The sequence below is a fragment of the Anser anser genome (assembly GCF_964211835.1).
Source record: "Anser anser genome assembly, chromosome: 4".
NCBI classification, from domain to species: domain Eukaryota; kingdom Metazoa; phylum Chordata; class Aves; order Anseriformes; family Anatidae; genus Anser; species Anser anser.
Genome location: NC_139724.1, coordinates 33,857,598 through 33,871,768, shown reverse-complemented (window position 1 = coordinate 33,871,768; position 14,171 = coordinate 33,857,598). Strand labels below are relative to the sequence as shown.

Below are 14,171 nucleotides of genomic sequence, written 5' to 3'. Positions count from 1 at the left end.
GCTCTATTAACTAAAATGAACTGTGGCTTATCTTAACCAAGAGAAGATGGAAGTGATTAGATAAACATGATATATTCCTGTGGGGCGCCAGTTGCTAGAAGCAGCATGCAGTTTGCAAAATGATTTCTTGTAATATCCTTTTTATGTCCATTCAATCTGAAAGCTTGGTCTTCATTACCAGTGAAGTGCAGCAGTGTGTCTGACACAGAGGCTGCTTTGTTGTAGGCCATTTCCATATATTATGAAGGTGTGCAGCTGACTGCTTCAGCCTCAGGTTCTGAAACCTTTAAACTGGCTTGCATGGATGTTTTTTTTGTGAAACATATGGGGTTTTTGCCTCCCTTTGAACAGGAATGTTATATTGAAGAGGCAGGAAATCTTTTTGCTAATGGGGGAATAGTTGATGAATACCATACTGCTGAATGAGGCTAACTCAAAATGATTTTGTAATTTTGACCCAAATCTGTATTCTCACAGGTAAAATTAGTGTAACTCATTGACTCGAGTGGTACTGCTCTGGGATTTACTTTTCTGACATTTGAATTTACATTCCAAGGAATGTATAAATGTTTTGTTTCAGTGCAAGACAGTTGATGTTTGTCAGGTTTAATCACTGTATAATTAGAATTTGATTGCTTTCTGAAGTTCTTTGATCCTCCAGATATAAAAAGGGATACTGGAAAATAACTTGGTAATCACCAGTTAATATTGATTTTCTTCAGTAGTGTTTCTTTCACTTCATAGCTGTTCTTCACACCTACTGGCTACCCAGTTACGCTGAGAAGACAGGTAACAATTAAAAATAATTTTCAATCTCAAAACGTTGATATTTAGTAACTCCTAGTTTTGCTGGTTGTTTTCAAGTCCTTGTAACCTTTGTTTGAGTTGAGTTTGTTCCCCTCGTGTGTTGAAATTAGATTCCTAATCGGTAAAATGTTGTAAATGTTGTAAATTCTCAAGTGGCCTATGCAAGATAAACTTTTTGTACAGAAGCAGTCTAGCAGCAGAGTACTGTTGTTGTAGGATGTGCTGGAGAGAAGCATTCATTTTAGCCTCATGAACCAATTGTTCAGGTGTACCCTTGAGCAACCAGCTGCAACTAAGAAAATTAATCTTTTGAAGAGGCTGTGGTAATGTAGCTTTTCCTTGTGAATTCAGTAACTTGAAAATTTGTCTTACTGTACGATTTTTAAAGATTACAATTACTTGTCTCCTCATTTAAGCAAAACTCATAAAACTCTCTGACAGTTCCCTGATTCTATGGGTGATACTAGTAAGTAGGCAACGGTATGATACTAGAAAATCTGTGCGGACTAATATTTCACTGCTTTGAAGATGCCATAGTATCTTCAGTGAAGGTAAGAGAATATTAAAAATCTAGAGCTTGATTAATTTATCAAGGGGATTATAAATTATAAATTGAATGGACTTGATGGCCAAGGCGATCTTTCAGTTCTAAGCGTTATGAAGGTCACGATATGGAAAAAAACTTTCAAAAGCCAAAATAATTGAAATATCTACTCCTGTTCTGGAAATGGCTTAGAAACTTCAGCATAACTTTCTGCTATTTGTGAATGGCAAGATTGAAACTTTATTTTGATGTGGTAGGTAGGTGGCACTGATAGCTGTCATCACAGAAGCAATTCAAAAACGCATTTGCCTGAAAGGAGCAACTTACTTTTCTGCTTCTCCCCTTGTGGGAAGGCTGTAACCTTATCAGTCTGTTCTCCCTTTCAAGGGTGTGTCAGCTGAACAGAAAATAGCATTTTAAGGTGGGTACTGGAGTCTTTCTACTGGAGTCACGGTAGGTGCTTTTGGAATCAGTTCCCTCCATACCAAGGATCTTTGAAGATGGAATAGAATAGATGAGGAAGTTTCTATATCCTCTCTTAGACTTCTTTGTGACTGTGTGGGGAGATATACAGACCTACCGTTAATTTCTGGGTGTTAATTTCCTGGGGCGTGTTAGAGGGTCTGCAGAAGAATCTGCTGGCCTCAAAGGGTGTTACTAGCTTGGAATTGTCCAAGAGCAGAGCTGAAGGTTACGGGGGAGTAATCTCGGGGAAATAAAACATGAAAGAGGTATTTGAAGAAAGAGACTTCTATCAGTGCCAGAAGAGTCAAGGATGTGAAAAGTTTATTTTAATAAAATAAGGAATTCTTACTATTTTATTAGATATACTGAACATGTTTGCTTCTCTGAACATTCCTAGGAATGTATCTCTTGGCCAGTAAGTTCTTTTTTTTTGTGTGTCTAATTCTGCTAGCATTTTATGTTATATTTCCATACATATCCTGTATCAGTTTGTGTCCCTTACCAGGGACACAGTGGGTATCAGGCCAGGGAATATTTCTTTTGCATTTGGTCAGTTCTGAATGAAGTGTGAACAGGGATCTAGTGTCTCCTGGCATTTTGAACATGTTGAAATGTTTACTGCTGAGAAATTTGAATTTTTGTAATGTTATTTCAGAAGAATTAACCTGTGTTTAATGACTGGCTCAGTGAGAAACGGAAGGGTGTGGAAGTGTAAATCCTCAGCATTCCACTCTGGAAGGGCTCTAAATATACAACTAAGGTAATAAAAAATTAGGGAATAGTCCCAGGAGCAGCAGAGGTGCTCTAGCCTCTGTCAGAGGTGGGAGCTTCACAGCCCCACTGATCAGGAAACTGTCCATTTTTATTTTCTCCAGGGTTTGCTTCTGATAGTTTGGTAAACTGAATCAGCTCAGGATTGACCAAGTGCACTTCCATGCACAAAACAAATGTGCTACGGATGTGGCACAAGGGGAAGGACCTCGCTCTCTTGGGAACCATGAGTTGTTTTACTGGCTCATCTCATCCTTTGGAGATACATTTTAGTAAAAATTCCACCAGAAACTCTCTCTAAACTGTTTTGTCCTAGAAGGGTAGAACTGAGATTAAGACAAACTGTTAATATTTGAACATTAAAATTCATAGCCTAGAAAGCTGTGGTGTCTCTTACATCTTAAGGCTGTGGGGCTGGATTCTACTTTCATTGGTTAATGTCGCTGCAAGTCAACATGGCATACAGAGGGGAAAAATAATCAGACTTTAATGAGACACAGTTGAAGAAATCCAGTGAGACAAACCCAGCGGAATGAACATGTAGAAAGCAACTACAGTTGAAGATCTAATATGCTGTGTCTTGAGAAATATAAACAAGTAGGAGGGTAGTAATAAGTGCTTGTGCGGGGTAAGCCAATTGCCTAGAGCTGAGTGCCCCACAGTAGTTAATCGGGGAGATGAAGCTATTGTCCCACTGCGTTTGGAAAAGAAACAAGAAAAACTGGTCTGGTGCTTTTGAAAGGCAAGGCAGCAGCTGAAGCAGTATCATGAATGACCTTGTTCAGAATTTCTGACTTTTCCTGAAACTGGGGAGGAAAAAAAAAAAAAGGCAAACAAAAACCAACAGCAAGCCCTGAGCAGTTATTGATGCTCTTTTATGAATGTTTTGTTTTTCTTTTATAATGGAAATGTTTGGATTGTTTGCACGACTATCTTACAAGCAAGTATTCTGGAAAATCTCCTGAAGTGATGCATAGAAATTTATCTATTTCTGTCTTCTGAAATACGAACTGAGCAAGTCATGTAAATGCATGTTCTATATTTTCAAGCGTTGTTTTAGAATATATAGATTAGCATATTACTAATAAGAGAACTGAGTTTGTATGTTCCCTCGTAGCATGTTTAATTTACCATATTACCACTAGCTTCCCTAATAAGTTCCTCAGTGTTCTGAAACAATGTGAGCTTTGTGTCTGGCCAAGGCATGTCTTCATGTGACACCTCTCTAGAGGTGCAGTCCAGGGTCAAGAGTTTTAGAAGCAGTTTCCCTTTTTCTTTCTCTCCAGTGTAATACGCCCTCTTCAGACTGGTTGCAGATGAGAAGCGAAGGGGCCTGGTCTCAAGGTGTTTGGTATCATTCTGCTGCTTTTCTGACTGCTGAGAGGGTAGTCACAGTTGTACTGCCTTAGAGCACTGGAGGTGTGGTGTGTGGAGCAGTGCTCTGCTGTTCTAAATAAAATAAGCCAAACTGCTGTGCAAGCACTATTAGATAATTTTTTGTAGCTAGTAGTCTTATTAGCTTTTAATAAGAGCAACAGCAGTTTGCGTTTGCAACTGGTGTAGTCAGAGATGAGCAAAATGTCTGGTATGAGGAGAGTCTCTTGCTTTTGGATTGAAGCTGAGCCTCGATGGTGCTGGCCTTTCTTCTTCCTTCTCCTGTCTCTTCCCAGAACAGCAGCACAGCTGAGGCTGGCAAACGCCTCTGGAGGTCATCCTGTCCAGCTGCCCTGGATCTGCTGGCAATCCTACTCCTCCTGCTGCCGGTCAAGAGGGACGCAGCAATGGCTGTGTGTCAGCCTCGCAGCAAGAACACGTAGCTGGTTTATGGTCTGCCTGTTGTCTGCCAGGTCTCTGCGTCTTGTGCCAGGCTGCTTTCTAGCTGGTTAGTCCCCAGTGCGTGCTTGTGCCTGGAGCGATTCCTCCCCAGGTGCACGGCTTTGCATATTGAACTTTGTGAGTGTCCTCTCAGATCATTCCTTCTGCCTGCTGAGATCTGTGAACGGTATCACAGCTATCTAATCTATCAGCTACTCCTCCCATTTCTGTAATTTCCACAAACCAGCATGGGAGTGCACTCTGGTACTGCACTCATTAACGAGATGTTGAACAGTATTGGCCTCTAACTGGAATCTTGTTTTATCTCATTAGATTAAAATTCAGTTCTGTCAATGGCTAATTTCCTAGCACCACTTGTGATTCCTCCACATCTTACCAGTAGCTGTTGTGTTAAAGAGGTTATGAAACTGGGCAAGGCCAACTTCAGTGTGGGAAATGGCCAGAATATAGAGATGTCATCAGACCTTGTGTGGGGACTGCTGCTGAGTGCTGTGCAGCTTACCCCGAGGGTGCTTCATGAACAGTGGAAAGCAGATAGCAAACAACTCATTCCAGAATAGGGGAGGTCTTCTACTAAGCTGGAGTCAAACCAGCTGCAGGGCTGCTTCTAATTACTTAGCTCATGGTTACAGCTAATGGAGAAGCCTTCCTATTAAATTACAGTGTTTGTGTTGTGATTTTTTTTTTCCTGTTTATCTCTTTTTTAAACTATAGTATGTCCTCTTTCTTGAACCTCGTAGAATGCTATAGTAGCATACAAAAGCAGTGTGCGTTTCATAATATGGAATAATTGTCTTAAAATTATCTGTGGGGGAGCAGCTGGAATGGCTGATCCCTATGAGCAGAATTCCCACTCACCTAAGTCAGGAATAAGCTGTTGCCATTGCCTGCCCTCTCCTCACATGCTCATAGCCTGAGTGGAGGCAGCAAAGAAAAAGAAGTCACCTGTGCAAGTGGCTAGGTGGTAACTTCAGTCCCTCCAAATTGCTACCCAGGAGGGTGTTTAGCATTTTATATAAAGAGTAGCCAAATTTCTCATCTTCCAGTCACCCCTTTTTTACAGGAGGTTAGCATGCACATTTCACATCTCCTAGACTCCGTAAGCAAGCGTCAGCTACAGACCTAGATGTTAAGAAATTTTGGAAGACCTCTTTTGTGGGAGCCAGGAGAACATGGTTAGGTAAATGCACATCTGTTGTGGTTGAATTTTTGATTTATCTCAAGTCTGACTTGGCATTCTTTCCCAACCCTGATTCTTGCACATTCAATAGTGGGAGGGTCCACAGAAAATCAATCTGTGCCTGGGGAAGTCTGTTGTCTTATGGGTAATTATTTTCTTGTTCCTACACTTATGTTTATATTTCAGGTACTCTTCAAAGCATCTCGTACTCCTGAATCTGTCATTATTTTTAATCTATCATCATTCTATTGCCATTCATCTATCACCATCTATCTCCATGATGCTTGTCATGGACACATGTGAAGAAGATTGAAAATGTTTCTTGACTTATAGAAAGCTGGGATTTTGTTTCTAGTGTGATTAAAAGTAACTTCTGAGATACTATGTTTATACTAACGTTTCTTTATATCTCAATTATGTATAGAAAGGGATTGCATGCTTCTTCTCTGAGCTTCCTGTGATGACTGGGGGGGGGGCGAAATATTTATCTGTTGTAGTAAGACAAATTCAGAAGGGATGTTCTGAACCTCAGATGCTCACAGCACATTCCTTCTGTATCTGGGCTTCAAGGATTTGTGCACTTTACTTTTCATTAAACTGCATATAGAAGCCTGACTTGTAGGTGATAGAAGATGAAAGGTGAAATGAAATGAGTGGAGTTTTTAGAACATATTTTCTGCTGAATAATTTTCCAAACAAGTTATGCAGTTACTTCAAGTGAAAAATTAACAAGCTACTGTGCTTTGCATTTTAATAATGCATAGTAAAGTAAGCCCACGTCTGTTTTTTTCTTCTGTTTTTTCATGTTTTTACTTTTAAAAATAAGGAAATAAATGGCATAAGATTTATTTAGTATGTATGTTGTTGTACAGTTTTTATTGCAGGTGCCTACATCTGAAACTGTCACTTTTATGTGCAAGTTTCACGTGCTTTATATATGGTGCAGGTAGGATTTGACCATGAATTTAGAAAGACCTGTACAGTAAATCTGCCTCCATATTAAGTCATTTGTGCAGCAACTTGACTCCTAACAGCAAAACATATTGGCTTGTACATGTACCGGTATGTATATGTGTGGTTGGTGGTGGAAGTAGATTGTTTGTTTTTTTAAGCACTACTGTACAGTACAGAAGAGGTTGATTAGTGGTTTGTCAATACAAATGAGAGCAATCTATCTTCTCTTTTCCACCTGTAGTTTTTCTTTATTTTTCCCATCCTTTTTTTGTCTGAAAAAAAACCACCAACACCTTCATTTTGTTTAATTCAGTTCTGCTATTTCCATCTCCTTCCCATTTATGCTTTTCTGATAAATGAAATGCTGTTCTGCAGGAATGATGTTAAATGGAATTGGGTGGAAAAAATGAACTTATTTCTGCTTGGACTAGTCCTTTATGCACCTCTTTAATTTTACCCATCTCTATTTCCCTATTTTCTTTTATAATTCACATAGTACCTTCAGCGATATGGTAGGTTGTCTGCAGGAAGCGGGCTGACACCAAATGATTGAACAATTGAAAGCATTATTCTAGATATACAGGAATTATTGCAGGAAAATTGGCCTGATCATTGCTCTGGGAATTGTGGAAAGAGCATGCAGATACGCAGAAATCCTGACTTAGAAGAGAGGATCTGAGTTATGTGCAGAGTACGTCGGCGGCAGTGCTGTTCAGTGAGTCAGGACTGGAAGCTGCTGGCAGTCAGAGAACATATCACAGATGCCTTTCCACTGCGGAGGCAGGATGGGAGGGAAGGGGACATAGTTCATTGCCCTGGGGAGTTGTGGCGGTACGCACAGTGAGAAGATACTTGCTTCCTTTTAAAGACCTGGCCTTGAGCTGATACTGCTCAGCTTTGCTCTGCCTCTTCAGTCTCCCTGCTACGTATAAAAGCAGCTGCCAGTGTGAGAGAGGCTGTTGGCTAAATGTGTTTTCCCGTACAAAAGGTTCTGTTCCCATCCTGGCTGAGGAGGACAGCAGAAGGAGTTTTTCTTGGGTATTAAAAATAAAACAGCCCCCACACCCCAGTATAACTGGAGATATTTGCACTGGTTGTTTCCTGTGGACTTTGATGATTGATCTGAACGCTTAGGATGTTCATGCAAGTAGCATTTAGTTAGGCACCACAACACCTCAGAAACAAACACAACCCTCTCTATCAGCTCTTACCTCTTTTGCCTGATGTGACATGGTTCTTTGGCAAAGTGATCTCCATAACTGCAGTTTTGGTGCTTTCATTAAAATCAAGCAGTTGGAGGACTCAGACACAGAGAAGAGGATGAAAAATACTTGGTTTTGGGGTTTGCTCTGCCTGTTGGCTCTGACTTCACCTTGTGGATTTGGAACCACTAAGCATAAAGTCTCTGCAGCTCCCCACGTCCAAGGACCTATCTGAGCCCAATTTGGCTTGCCGATACATGAGTGAATAAAACCAAACAAACTACACTGCAATCAAATATAGGCTAACCCTGCGTCAGTTCATGTTCTTTCATACTGCATAGAAGGCTTGGGTTTGATTCTTTCTTCCCAGCTTCTTGTTCTTTTGGGGCTCGGTCCTGCAAAGCGCTGAGTTGGCTTTGGTCTAGCATGGCATTTAAACATTTCACCTCTGCGAGCAGTGAGGCTCCACATTAGTTTGATGACAATGTTAAGCATGTGGTCTCTGTTTTTTTTGACTTTCCAGGTTGAAGGGCTTTGGAGCAGTTAATGTTTGAATGTGTTACTTTTTGTGCCTTGAAAAACTGGGTCTGGAGGGGAACCCAGGAAGGAAGGACAACAGTAATATAAGTATGAACCTTTTACAGTTTTTCTATTCGACTTTGAGAAAGGGGAATCAAGTTGGCATTGAAGTAAACAGGATGCATCACACTGGGTGAAACTAAGTCCCATATCAAAATAATGTATGAGATAATGACATATTGCGCCACAGGATTCTTGAATATGCTGAAAGTAAAAACACTGATGTAAGATATTCTATTTGTACAGTCAATGTTAACAAAGCACCCTTGAGATAATAACTGTAGCACTGGAAATTAGATGTGCTGCTGCTGCCTTTAATGCCAATTATATCCTTGTCAGCTAGCCTACTTGCTGCTTGTTAACCTTAATGTGGGAAACTGCTGTAGAGCTGCCATTCAGTTCCTATACGTGCTTTAGTCCAACTTTTAAATTTAACTGAGCCAGGGAAATAATCTGTTTTGACCTTTGTTCTTTTTCTCAGGATACTTTCTGAACTGTTCAGGTGTGTTGCACTTAGCATATATACACACACGCATGCATGTGTAACTGTAGGAGAGGAGTACTTGGTAATGCACTGCAGCCCTAAATTTGTCTTGCTGACACAGAACAGGTTTGGTCATCCAGAAATTAAAATTGGGTACCGTTACGAATTCTTAGCTGTCCAACTTAATTTACCCGGGGATGTGCATGATAGGTCTATTTGCAATCTGGATGCAAAAACCATTGTAGTGGGTCAAATTTTCTTGTGTACATACAGTCACCAAAAAATAAGTTATCTATTTTGAGCCATCTATTATACAACAAAAGCATTTTGTTCCAAGGTTGTCTTTTACAGATAAGCGATACTTCTAAGTGATACAAATTTTGCTGTTCTTCTGAACCTGGTACTCTTTGTACTGACTTAGTTGTTGTATCTGATCACTGGGAAAGCCAAAAGGATATGTTGCCTATTGTGCAGTAGGGTTTATGTTTGGTTATAGAATTTCATGATTAGTACTGTGCAAAATATTTGTAATTCATGTTGAACGTAAACATGTAAAGTCAACTCACAATTATATGTGGCTGGATTATCTGTATGGGGGGCTGTCTATGCTGCAGATCCAAAAATAGTTTAGGTACACTAGAGCTGGCATGGTGCGGCTCAGCGCTCCAGAAAATCCGGCTTGAATGTTTCCAACGTGAGTTTGTCCCTGGTAATGGTACAAGCAGTTTTGCAGGAAACAGAGCCAAAATTAATAAAGGGTTGCTGGCTCTGTGTGGAGCCACTGTGAACACGTGTTCCTGGAAGAGGAAGCTCCGGGAAGCTCTGTACTGAGGCAGCCGTTCTGCCTGAAGACAGCTCAGCTTCACCTGCGGTCGCTATTAGCCCTTGTTCTGCTGGCTCGGAGCTGATCTTTGTGTAAAGCTGCTCTATCACGCTTGCTGATGTTTGTTTCTGGGAAGACTTGTTAGAGCAGAGTACAGCACTGTGGAAAAGCACGGACTTCGTTTGGGAGCAGTACCACGTCTGATTTGTAAAACCCTTGTGTTGGAGTAAAGTGGGTTTGGTTGCTGTTACTTGAATGTTTTTTTTTCTGGAGGAGACAATTTGGATCCAGTATTAGCAGTGCTGAGCCAAATCTAATAAAGTTAAGTCAGTATCCCTGTGGACTGCAGTTACTTTTTGGGTTTATCTACTCACTGTTGGCTTGAAAGTAAAAGATGTTTTTTATGATTAGAATTGATTGTGGTTTGTGTAGCAGGACTTAGTTGTCTAGTGCTTTCAGGTGTAAACTTGAAAGACAGAAGTTGCAGGAGAAAATTCAGCCTCAGTGGGATTTGAGGTTAGTGTTAGGATACCTCTCCTAGGTGCTGAGTGTTTCTTACCTTGCATTGTCGAAGACTTACCCCAGCCACTTCAGCTGGATGCTCAAGTTGCTTAGAAACATTCCTATGTTCCTATAGCAGATTCCAGCAGGAGAGGGGATCTTTGACAAGCAGAAGGAAACCTTATTTATTTTCATCTTCTATTTGGCAGAAAGGAAATCTTAGAATTACTTTGGTGGGAGTATCTTTGACTATTTTATCTCAGAAATGAGATTCAGCTGGTAATGGAAGGAAAGATTGAGGCTATGCAGATGGAACATTTAGGGAGGATTTCTTTCATGTGACAGTGAGTTCATTGTTAGACTTGATCAGAAACAAGAATTTGTCGCACTGCTTCGCAGTATGGAATATATTCTGTGCCTCTGAAATACTTTGTACGGAGAGGAAGGGAATCGGGATTTTATCAATAGATCCCATAAGGCCACTTTCTAAAACTGCTTTCCAACTGTGTTGCTGCTTTCCGTACTCTTTTCCAATTCTCCTGCAGAGGTTCAAGTCAGTTCTTGAATAATTCTTATTTAAAATAACTTAAGAAAGCACACTTGTTATTTAAGCAGGCGTCTCACTGGGGAGTAGCATGGCCCAAACACAGCAATATTTTGAAAAGCTGGTCTCTCAAGACCAAATTCTACCTGAGTCTCTGTTATAATAATCTATCATCTTTAGGTTGGCTATGATTATGGCTAGTACTATAAAAATGTCTTTAAGTAAGACTTACTCGGTGGCATTTCCATGCAAGTGAGTAATAATGCAAGCATGAGGGTGGAGAAGGGTGTATGCCAGATTTATTTTCCATAAAACAACAAGGAAAAAATAGTAGAAGGAATTATTCAGAGCTTTCTCTTGCATTGAAAATTCTTTAAGTGGAGCCTGTGAAGAATCAAAAAGATCAGGAGCAAAGGAGTTGGTTAGAGCTGGGCTGGATTAGGTTTGTGCCTGGATCTTTGTGTGATGAGGCTTAGTTTTTTTTTTTTTTTTCTAGGTTATTTTGAGTTCAAAGAGAGAGATGAATATGTGATTTGTGCCGAACAAAAGAAAGGGCTACAGCTGCCAAAGCTCAGGAAGAAATCCACCTGGTCACAAGAGCTGACCCGATCTGTCCCTTCTTTTTACTGTTCTGTCACTGATTCTGTCCTTGCATATGATGAGGGGAAATACCCAGAGTGCAGGAGATGCTGGGGTTTTCCAAACTGCTTTAGCTTGGGTTGAGGATAGCCACAAAGCACTGTCATCCCTGCCATCATCTGCCTCTTGGGAGTGAGGGGCAGGCTGTCACCCGGAATACCGCACCTCTCTGCTCACTGTAAATGTGTTGACTATTGAAGAGCTACAGATTTCTGAGAGCGTCTCGTAGTTACTGCTGCTTCACGTGCACTATTTCATGCGCACTGGCTCTCATAATTCCACAGCACAGAACGCTCTTTTAGGAATGGAAGATGCACCTTAATTTAATACAATGATTAACCTGAAAATGTAATGCAGAAAATAATTAATATTGCATTTTGTGCTGGCCATTATGTCTGATCAGCATTATGTCCCGTAAGTGGGACTATGTTTTGCCCTGCTTTGCATGCTTCTTAAATGAAACATTTCGGGGCGCGTTGTTTTGCTACAGGCTGCGGTCGTCTTCTTTGCTTCTGTCTTCTGCACTCATGCTGTCGTTTTCATGGCCACAAATCTAGCTGTCTAACATCTAGTTTTTCAACACCTACTCCCCTCCTAATGAATGTGATCATTTACACAGTGTCACTGTAGTATTGGCATGCTAAATAATTTAGTGAGCTGTGGCAGGTAGATAGCTCGATGTTGTCTATGTTACTATGGCAATACATTTGCTTAATGTAAATATTATTCATTCTGACCATATGAATCTCAGGGCCTCTGACATTATTAGCTGTATTTGGAAGGTGGGAATCTGTGTACCTGGAAGAAAAGTTGTTCTGAAAATACTAATAGTTTAAAGATTACTTTCTTTTTTCGTAATTCCTTCTGCTCTTTGACTGAGCTACATAATCTATTGATTGTAAAGTACAGAGCAGAACATTTCTCCTGTTTCTTTATAATCAAGCTGTATTACAACCATGATAAAGAAATATATAACTGTATTCTGATCCTCTAAAAATTCAGCTAACTGAAATAAATGGAAATAGGATCCTGAGGTCCATTAACTTTGCTCTCGGTCACAGAGTCACGGCAATTCTAGAAGCACAAGAACTTAAAATCAGACCCGGAAGACGAATTTCCCTGGGGCATTGGATCTGGTTCTGTGGCTTGAAAGCACAGCTAAGCGTGAAGGGCTCTTCTGTCACTTTTATGGGTACCAACAGATAGAGAGCTACTCAAAAAAAAAAAAAAAAAAATCTCTCCTTTGATAGAAAATTGATGTAAGCAATATGTTAATAAAGTTTATATCTCTTATGTGGTTGATGGTTTTCTTGTCCATTTTGTGGACCATTTCCAGAGAAAAGCAACTACCTTCAATAAAGTTTAGTCCTGAAGGCCAGTTTGTTCCTGATTGTATGAGTAATGAGCTGCCAGCACTTCTGAGGCAGCAAATAGGAGTGAGTAAAAGAGTTGTATCATTCTGTGAATGTATTTTTTGTTTTATTTTTTTTAAGTGGGGTATGGCATCATGATTCATCAGTCGACTGTCCATTTAAAACTTCAGTCACTTCAAACCACAGGTGTTATCTAATACTGAATGTAAGCCTATAATATCATGGTATTTTATGTAATGTTTTTGCAGCTTTACTTGTTGAACTGCTAAACTTATGACCAGTGTTGAAAGGAGGAGTTGGCTGCAATGCACACACCCCTTTGTTTAGAATTGTCCCCAACCTTTATGCCAAACATCTGTAATGTAGAGGGGAAAAGGCTCAGTAAACAGTGAATTACACCTTTAATCATTTGTAGCTCTGCAAGAAAGGGTAGGTGATACTGGAGGGCTCTGCGTGCTGAAATCTGAAATCGGTGCTCAGCACGTATCTGTGTTTGGCCCGCTAATTGGAAGTAATAATAAAACAAACCTGCAGCAGTAGCTGAGCACAGACTTCTGAGTTCTTTTTATTTCACAGAAGAGTCGTTGCTGGACTTGCATAAACGTTTTTTATTTTTCCCCTCTCCAAGATGGTGAAACTCTTGCTGTCAGTGCTTGTACATAAGGTAAATCTGACTGGACAGGAATACAAACTAGAATTGGTAGTTGCCTTTCCACGGCATTGTGACTCACAAATGTTAGTCTGGAATTCAAGTTAACCTAGGAAAATTAATTATTTACAACTTATATCTTTTCCTGACAAGGCTGCCTGTGGGAATACTCTGCTGCTGGCTGTCTCCCTTTTAAAAATACAATATGCTTTAGATACATTTGTTGTTTATAGATGCAGGGAGATATTGAAGCATTTAGATTTAGAATACCTACCAAGTATTAGCATAGCTGAAAGAGTAATTGGAGCAGCTTCTCTGATTATTATTTTAGTAAACAATCCATACGCGTAAACTAGCTTGGGAGAAGCTATGTCTTCTGTAATGTATTGAAGGAAAAAGACTACAGAGACATTTTCTCCCCTATGGGAAAAAACTGTGTAGAGAGGGGAACTCCTGTGGGATCAGGCTGGCAGGGTTTTCCCTTAGAGAAAGAGGCTTGAAGGCTCTGCACTTCCGAAGTCACAAGTATCTTATTTTCGAGACAGGTTGTCGGGAGGGATCCTCTGAGTGCCCAGCCTTTACCAACGCTCGGCTTCAGGACCTGGTGCGTGCCATAAGAGCGACGTGAGGTGCACGGGTTGTTCTTCTGACACAATTTAAGCTGCCAGTAGCTGGAAGAGTGGTGGAGCTCCTCTGGCCTGGCTGTTACGCAGCACTAGAGCTGTTCACATCTGTTGGAAGGAGATGTTCCTGCATGTGGGGAAAGGAGCCTAGCTCTGAAGTGCCCCCTTCTCACTTTCAGTGCCTGGCTGCAGCAAGG

The 14,171-nt window shown here is 40.5% G+C and overlaps 1 protein-coding gene across 27 annotated transcripts in view; it reads left to right on the top strand.

The window, feature by feature from the left end:
• Positions 1-14,171, top strand: part of FHIP1A (FHF complex subunit HOOK interacting protein 1A) — a 95,860-nt gene that overhangs the window by 19,454 nt on the left and 62,235 nt on the right. For 3 of the 27 annotated variants that reach the window (XR_014584455.1, XR_014584456.1, XM_083836357.1), the window contains exon 1: positions 8,363-8,386. The exons of 21 other annotated variants lie outside the window; for them this stretch is intronic. The gene's annotated coding sequence lies outside the window, so the exon portion shown is untranslated. Of the gene's footprint in view, positions 1-764; positions 790-8,282; positions 8,387-14,171 lie in introns of those variants that run through there. 3 more of the 27 variants (XM_083836364.1, XM_083836361.1, XM_083836355.1) reach the window with 2 other exon arrangements.